The sequence below is a fragment of the Cupressus sempervirens genome, chromosome 2 (assembly GCF_028749045.1).
Source record: "Cupressus sempervirens isolate cs-2001-9-10 chromosome 2, ASM2874904v1, whole genome shotgun sequence".
Lineage (NCBI taxonomy): Eukaryota > Viridiplantae > Streptophyta > Pinopsida > Cupressales > Cupressaceae > Cupressus > Cupressus sempervirens.
Genome location: NC_143119.1, coordinates 231,700,394 through 231,708,906, shown reverse-complemented (window position 1 = coordinate 231,708,906; position 8,513 = coordinate 231,700,394). Strand labels below are relative to the sequence as shown.

Genomic DNA, 8,513 nt, shown 5'->3' with positions numbered 1-8,513 from the left:
AGTGTTTTTTGGTGATTGTACTTGTCCAATCTTGCATTTTGCAACTTCAAATGCTCCGTACGGGCTCATTTAGACTCCAAAATAGGTTCCATTTTTTTGAAGTGCATATTTTTTTGTCTACTTTCCAAATCTGCAATTAGATTATAGGCTTGTGTTGAAAAAAATACTACTTTTAGAAATAGGTCCTATTTTGCATTGTATTGCTTCGAAATTGTTGTATTTTGAAGCTAAATTATAAAGGTCCAGATTTGTACTCCATAAACAGGTTGTAAAAAGAAAAATTAGAAGCCCACTTTGTCTATTTTGACAAGTGGCCTATTGTAAATGGACTACATGTAAAGTTCCAAAATCTTTCATTTGGAGGGGATTTTTTGATTGAGTGAAAAGGGGGGGGGGGGTGTACTATGTTTTATGTCTCCTTGATATTGTGCTCTTGCATTATGGGTTCTTTTTCAAAGTTAACTCCACATAATTATGCTACTTTGAAAGAAAACATAAAGGAACCATTGGTTGAAAAAGGTTTATTGTGTTATGTAATTGGTGTAGCAAAGAAACCTCCTATCGATGTTGATGAGGCTCAAAAAGAAGACTGGGAATCCAAACAAGAAATAGCCCTAGAAACCTTGCTCAAGAATATCTTAGATCCTGTCAAATATCATGTTAGGAAACTTATCAATCCAATACAAGTCTAGGCTAAACTTAAAGCATTGTATGGGATTGTAGCTGAAGACATGGCCTCTATTATTGAGGAAAAACTTCTCAAGTTGGATCCTAGGAATTTTGACACCATCAAAGACTCTCTTACCCAAGTAGACATGTATAGGGCACAACTTAAGAATTGTGGTGAACCCATCAAGGATGGAAAGATGATCAAACATATAATGACTCATCTTCCACCTGAATATGATCCTTTTATTCTAGTTATAACACTCACAAATTAATGATGGGTAGTGCCTACACTAAGCCTTCATTTGAGAAATTTTTAGAAATCATTTTCTTAGAACATGATAATTTAGTGAGTATGGAAATTCTCTAGTCTTCCAAGACCAAGGCCTTGGTAGCTAATGAAGAGAATTCAAGTGGTAAAAATTCTAACAAGAAGTAGAAGCAGTGGAAGGCTAAGCCACAAGATGACACACAACAATCCTCCTCTTAACAACAATCTTCCTCACATTAATCTTCTTCCACTCAACAATCTTCTTCACAACAAGGAAAGTCTTTTTCCAAAAAGAATCAAAAGGGGAACAACTCCAACAAAGGGAGAAGAAAATGTGTGCCTATTGTAAGAAGAATGGTCATGATGAACATGAGTATAAGGATAAACAAATTGATGAATTGGTAAACTTAATGAGGAAACACAAAATTTATGTACCAAATGTCTATAAGGATAAGGGATCTTCAACCACTCCAAAAGAAAATGGATAAGCTTTGGTAGCAAGTACAAACAATGCTGAGGAATGGGTCCTTGATTCAGAAGCTACACATCATATGGGTTCTTCAAGGGAGCATTTTTCCTCTTTGAAACGATCACATGTACCTTACATCTATGTGGGCAATGACACTCAAGGGGAAGTTGAAGGGAAAGGGAATGTTGAGATGGACAATGGCATCTTCAAGGATGTTCTTCATGTTCTTAACATTAGCACCAACCTTCTCTCCATATACTAGATAACTCACTATGTATGTGGCAATAAAGTGGAGTTCCTTCCTGATATAGTTGTGGTGAAAAATATCAAGGATGATTTTATAGTGGCGATTGGAAAGGTTGATCATGAGACAAGACTTTACTCTTTTTCTCATTTTGTGCCTAAGTCCACTTCCCTTTCCTTGTTGACTCATTCAAATTCACAAAGTAAACTATGACATGAGAGATTTAGACATCTCAATTATCACTACCTTCAACAACTTAGTAGCAAGGATATGGTCATTGATCTACCTCAAGTCAAGTGTTCATAGGGTGTATGTCTAGGTTGTGAAGCAAGCAAGCATCCTAAAGAGAAATATGACAATGGGAACTCTAGGAAGGCTATTTCTATTCTTGAATTGGTTCATAGTGATGTAGCTAACCCATTTCTAGTACCATAATTTGGAAAGGCTCGCTATGTTCTTACCTTTATCGATGACTTTACTAGTACAAAAACAACAATATATTACTAAATAAACTACTAAAAATTGTAGATATGTGACTAATTTTGATCATGTGACCAATGGTAGTTTATTGCCGGACATTTATCTCCCAACCAAATTTATGACTAAACTATTTTAATCATTGATTTAGTCATTTATTTTCATTACTGAAAAGTTTATATGGTAGTTGATTTGGTAATTTTGGTAGTATATTTGGTAGTTAATTTGGTAGTATATTTGGTATTTGATTTGGTAGTATATTTGGTAGTTTTTAGGTAGCATATATGGTAGTATATTTGGTAGTATATTTTGTAGTTTATTTGGTAGTATATTTGGTAGTATATATGGTAGTATATTTGGTAGTTTATTTGATAGTTTATTTAATCATTAATTTAGTCATATTATGGCATGATGGAATTGAACCACCATCCTTCTACTTATAAAGCAGATGCTCTTCCATTGAGCTAGTACCATTTAAAGAATAATGCAAAAAATTGACAAAGTTGTATTCCCAACATTAGATCTACCATGATCATGGTAACTGTAACATGATATACTCTTCTCGAAGAAGACAAATTTTAGTTATTATGAAAAACAATAATTTAAATCTTTATCAATAACAATTCAAAAATTTTAAATTCTTTTGTTCAAGCATTTTAAAATTATATTTCATGTCAATTACACTTCTCTAAATTATTGTAGTGATAGACTCTTATAAAATATAATTTGGAGCACTTTGACCACACACAAGTATTGTTTCTTATTCTAACTTCTCAGAAAAAGATACAAATGATTATGCAATTTATGTCAAGAAAATAAACCTTTACATTAAACAAAAACATCAAACCCCATTAAAAAATCACATATATTAAAAACTATGAAACACAATCAATTGAAATATTCACTTTTTAACATATGGAGGTGCCAAAGGATCAAATATTTCCACTTTCTTATGTTCAGGTGGGTGCTAAAAGTGTTCATTACACCTGATCTTGACATTTATTGAACCTTAGTCTACAAACAACATAAAAATAGGGATTTAATAAAAATAAGGCACATGAAAAGAATTTTTTTTATCAATGATCTATAATTATGTTATTCCTAGTAATATGGGAAGTGGTGCCGATTCATAAATGTAACAATGAACTAAATAATATGTTTATGAGAAATTGCTTTAAAAAACCTATAACAAAAGGAAATAATGGACTAGTAAAGTTTGGTAGGCAATGGCTATGCTTCATCTGTTGATAACCCCAATTATAGGATAAGCCCTAGAACCATACATTGATGGATCCTAAGATGGTTGATCATAACCATAAACTTCATATCCTTGACCATAATGTAATGTCTCATTTTCAGAGCTAGATTTGAATGATAATAGAGCCTAAATACAAAGTTTAAAATACTATTAAATTAAATATAACCATAATCATAATAATAATCATGTTAATCAAATAAATAACAATACACTATGAAAAATAATTATTCAAATTATTATAATAAAGAAAGAAAATATTGTTAATAATATTACATAATATAATTTATTATTACAAATATGATTAAGAAGTAAGATATAACATAATATTAGGAATCATTTATTTTAAGATGATGAATAGAATTAAAATAGAATATTAAATCATGATTATAATCTTATCCCAAGTCAATATTTTAATATTAACATTGAATTGATTATACAAATTTATCATACATATTACAACTTATATGAAAGTTTAATATGGCATTCAAATTGAAGGGAAGAAATCATACATGTCATCCCAGCATTGTATTTGGCATAGATAAGCTTAATAGTTATTTATTATTATTTTAGAACACTACATTTTTCATCTGATTATGACCTTCTTTGCACTAACACGATCCTATTATGACCTTGTTTGCACTAACACAATTTTTTTATGATCTTTTTAGACCAGGATAATAATAACATATTGGTATTGACTCAATAATAGGGACTTTTCCATTTGAAGTGTTTGGCAAGTCAATTAACTAATTTGAATTTCCTTCATGATCTCCATTTCTAGATGTCGAAAAGGCCATACCTTCCCCAATTGTAACTCTAGAGAACAAGGAAACATTAGAAAGTACTTCATGACTCACAAAGGTATTTTCAATATTTTTATGCATGTCAGGTTGCAAGTCATTATTAACTTCATATATAGTTGTTATTTTAATTCCCTTCATCTTTGATACATTCACATGATGGACAACATAAAGGTCACTTAGCTAGAGTTTATATGCTAAATAAATCATCTGATGGACATAAGAGAATCATCCTATGGTCTGGGGGAGGGTTCTTCAATAATTGTTTCAAGTTTGTATTTCCTCTATTGTCTTATAAGAATTTGACTACATTACTCATCTTCTCAAGAAAGGATTCAGGATTAACATGCTACTTATTTTTTTATATCCACCTACTATTGAAATTATAGAGTCCTTTTGAATCTTCCTATTGAAAATCCTAGTTTTAATCTTTAACAAATGACCAGCTGAGTTTAGGAAAACTTCTTTATTAAAAATTAGAATACAAAGAATATTTTTCTAGTTTTCTCCACTATTGAAGAATAGTGTACGAAAGGTTCTTTTTTGAAAACTCCTATATATATTTCCCATTGAAAATTACTATATATTTATATTATGTCTCCTTGACTAATATGGTTCTGCCATCTGAAACGACATCTGCAGAGAACTCTTGGCTAGAAAGATATGAAGATAATATGTATGAGAGATTTTAAGAATTCATCTATAATCCCAATAGTTCAGATTAGTCTCCTTCATGCGCAATTGTACCTCGTGTACATGTCAGTGAAGATTGGGCTTCTCAAGTTTCATTACTACCAGACAATGCCATTTTTTTATCACCACATTTAGGAAGTGAAAAGCTTCTAGTAGGCACCCTTGAGAGAAATGGTTGTAGTGATGTTAACCAATAAGAATGAACATATTTGAAAAATATAGCTATTTATAATAATTGAAACTTCTTCATTAGTAATTATAATAGAACATTGTCCGAAAAGTGTTTTTATCACATATAAATTGAATATTGCTAGTCTATGACTCTATCTAGATTTGACTAGGTAGACCCTTAGATATTATTTAATTCAAAAGAATTCTTACTGGCCATCTCTAGCTTCTACATGCTATTTACATTCCTTTTAAGCTCACCAATTTAATTGATTGAATGAGTGATGGATTGCTTTTTGTACCAAGTCAAAGATCAGAGTTATAATAGACTCGGTACTTCAATGAGAAATATTGAAATTGTTTTAATTATGTTTTAATTACGCTACTATAACTCTGAAAAGGACCAACAAATGATTAAGAAAGAAACACATTCATAGAAATTCTCTAAATCATTGATTCCTTTTCTGGTCAAAACAAGGAGATTACCTCTTCAATGGTTAGAAACTTTCATCTTTGACTAGTTCATGGAAGGAACATATATTAAGGTTCATAACAAATAAAGAAGTATTCATTCTACAAATTGTACAAGATCTCCATTTTTAGGTGTAGTTCTTCTTTTTGTAGGCTCATATGCTTCCTGAAAGAACAATACATAGATTATAGTCAGGAGGCTCTAAGTTCCTGTTCTACCTAATTTATGTAATATGTAAGTGTGGTTTTTTATGAAGAAATCCTATACTATAGTGCAAACTATTGATTCACTATTGCATATTCATGGAGAATTCCATGTTCTAGTTATTACTGGTTCATGAAGAAATAAAATTTGGCCTTATGATCTTCCTTTTAATTTGGTTTTTTATTCAAAGAGATAAGATTTGGATATGGTCTACTAATATTGTTGCTAAGTTTCTAGATTATTCTCTGAAGATTTTTGTTTGCATAATCATTTCATATTACATTTTATGATTTCTCATCAAAATTTAAAAAAATATTATGATTGAGATTATTTTATTGAAATCATTTGATTTAGTTTTTTCTATTCTAATTTGATGAAATTGGAGGATTGTGTTTCTCACCACATACCTTTAAATCAAAGCTCTAGGGTATGAAAGTGATAGTCAATAGATAGGACTTCTTGGTTCAACTTTATGTTAGTGAAGCTTAGGGATCAAATTTAGTCTTCTAGCTCATCTTCTCCTAATTTTCAATGGGGGGTGTATCTAGTTATTCATAGATCTTCTCTATTTTTGAAAATAACTTATCTCTAGCATAGAAAGCATTCACAAAATTATTAACATCTATCCAGCTCCATCTAGAAGTCCTTTCTACTCCTCTATTTTTCATCAGATTTCTTAGTTTTTGGTTCTTATCTCATCTCCCAGCTGCACCATAAATTTTTGATAGAAACACATATTGCGCATGAATTTTAGGGTTCAAGGCATAAAGGTATTTAGTTGCAAGTTCTGTAAACTCTAGAGTACCATGGATTCTATAGGTAGATAAGAAAGATACCTAAATTGCAACATTTAGTTCTATTACCACCTAGTTGATGAGCTTTAGGGCCTCAATAAGGTTTCCAATACGACCAAGTAGATCAGCCATACAATAGTAACGATCTAATGAAGGTTTTATGTGATAATCTTGACTTATGCTACAAAATTATTTCCACCCCTATTGCACCACACCTGCATGGAAGCAGGTAGAGAGAACACCAATAAATGTAACATGGTTCATCTTTGTCTTGGGCTATTGCATTTGTTTAAAGAGTCAAAGGGATATATTAACACATCCATGCTTAGTATATCCCATAATTATTACAGTTCATGAAACAAAATCTTGTTTATTTATTTTGTCAAAAACTCTTTTTTCTTCCTTTATGCAAACCACATTTGGCATAGAAGTCTACTAGAGCACTGCTCACAATGCCATTTTTCTTGTATCCATGCCTTACTATTCCTTCGTGCACCTACTTGCCATGTTCAGAAGCTGTTAAGTTGAAACATGTAGGAAGAATACTAACAAACCTAATTGAATTTATTTCAAACTAGTTAGTTGCATTTGTTAATAGAGTTTTAGAGACTCTTCAAATTTCCCATTCTGTACATATCTAATAATCACTACATTCCATGAAACCGTATTTCTCTCTGGCATTTTTTGAATCAACTTCATTACTTCCTTAATATACCCAATCTATGGATAAACAGAACCATGGTGCTCCAAGAAATAATGTCCCACTGTGGCATCTCTTCAAAGAGCTTTCAAGCCTTTTCTAAGGCTCTATTACTAACATATCCTTCCATCAGTACATTCCATGTTATAAAATCTCTCTCTGGCATTTTGTCAAACACCTTACATGCATCATCCAAGCTTCCAAATTGGCATACAAATTTATAAGTGTGGTGCTTTCATTTACATCAGACTGGAACCCACTTCTCAAAATGGCTCCAAGTATTTCCTTTCCATATGGAAGAGTTTTTGACTGGAAAAAGCTAGAGAGAAGGGAGGTATAAGTGATAGGATTTGACTCATCTCTTGTAAGTAGCATTCCTTTAAAGAAATCATCAGCATTGCAGAACAACCCATTCTAAACATGTCCTCTAATTATTGTATTTTATGAGACTAAATTATTTTCAAGAATTTCCTGAAAAAGATTACAAGTATTTCCAAGTTGTCCGCTTTGCGTATCCAAAAAACATAGCATTCTAAGAAATAACATTTCATTTAGGTGTTTTGTCAAACACTTTTACGACATCATCAAGATACCCTATTTGTACATAATCCTTACCATTGTAGTCCATGTCACCAAATTTCACCCAGGAATCTTGTCAAAACACCTGCGAGCATCATACAAATCTCTGTCTAGTTCAAACATAGTTTAGGGTCTAGAATTAAATAGATGAGCTCTAGCTTCATTCAAATCGAGTTGGCTAGTTACAAGTAGAAAATGATACTGAAATTTATATAGTCATCATTAAGAGCGACTTAGATATTTTTATTGGAGATATGAAAATTCTTGCTTATTATATGTTAAACCATAATAATAAAATTTTCTCTTAAAAAATTACAAGAAGAGATTTCAGGATGTCATACAATTGCATATTTTCATGATGAATTAGACTCAAATTTTTTTAAAAAGTGTACCACGATGCTCTCTTTTTTTGAATTTTTTTCTTACAATACGGAGATCTGATGTCTGCACTTCAAGTCTCACAAAGTAAAGTGATAAATAGACTATCCAGATGGTTTGAGTGAGTGCATGGTTAAATCTATGGAGTTCAAACCAAAAATCCCATTTTGAACAATACATCATACACAAATAAATAGGTGGGAATGATTCATGAAACATACATTTTACAGAGATATAATTAGGGTTAGATGCCATAAAAATGCAATTAAAAAAATAAATACTATTATCTTAACCAAATACAAAACAAAAAGATAAATCTCACACCCTTTCCTCATTCATT

At 31.2% G+C, this 8,513-nt stretch overlaps 1 pseudogene; it reads right to left on the bottom strand.

Moving 5' to 3' along the window:
* Positions 1 to 6,270: 6,270 nt before the first annotated feature.
* Positions 6,271 to 7,918, bottom strand: LOC149571892 (pentatricopeptide repeat-containing protein At1g05750, chloroplastic-like; annotated as a pseudogene).
* Between the last annotated feature and the right edge of the window lie 595 nt (positions 7,919 to 8,513).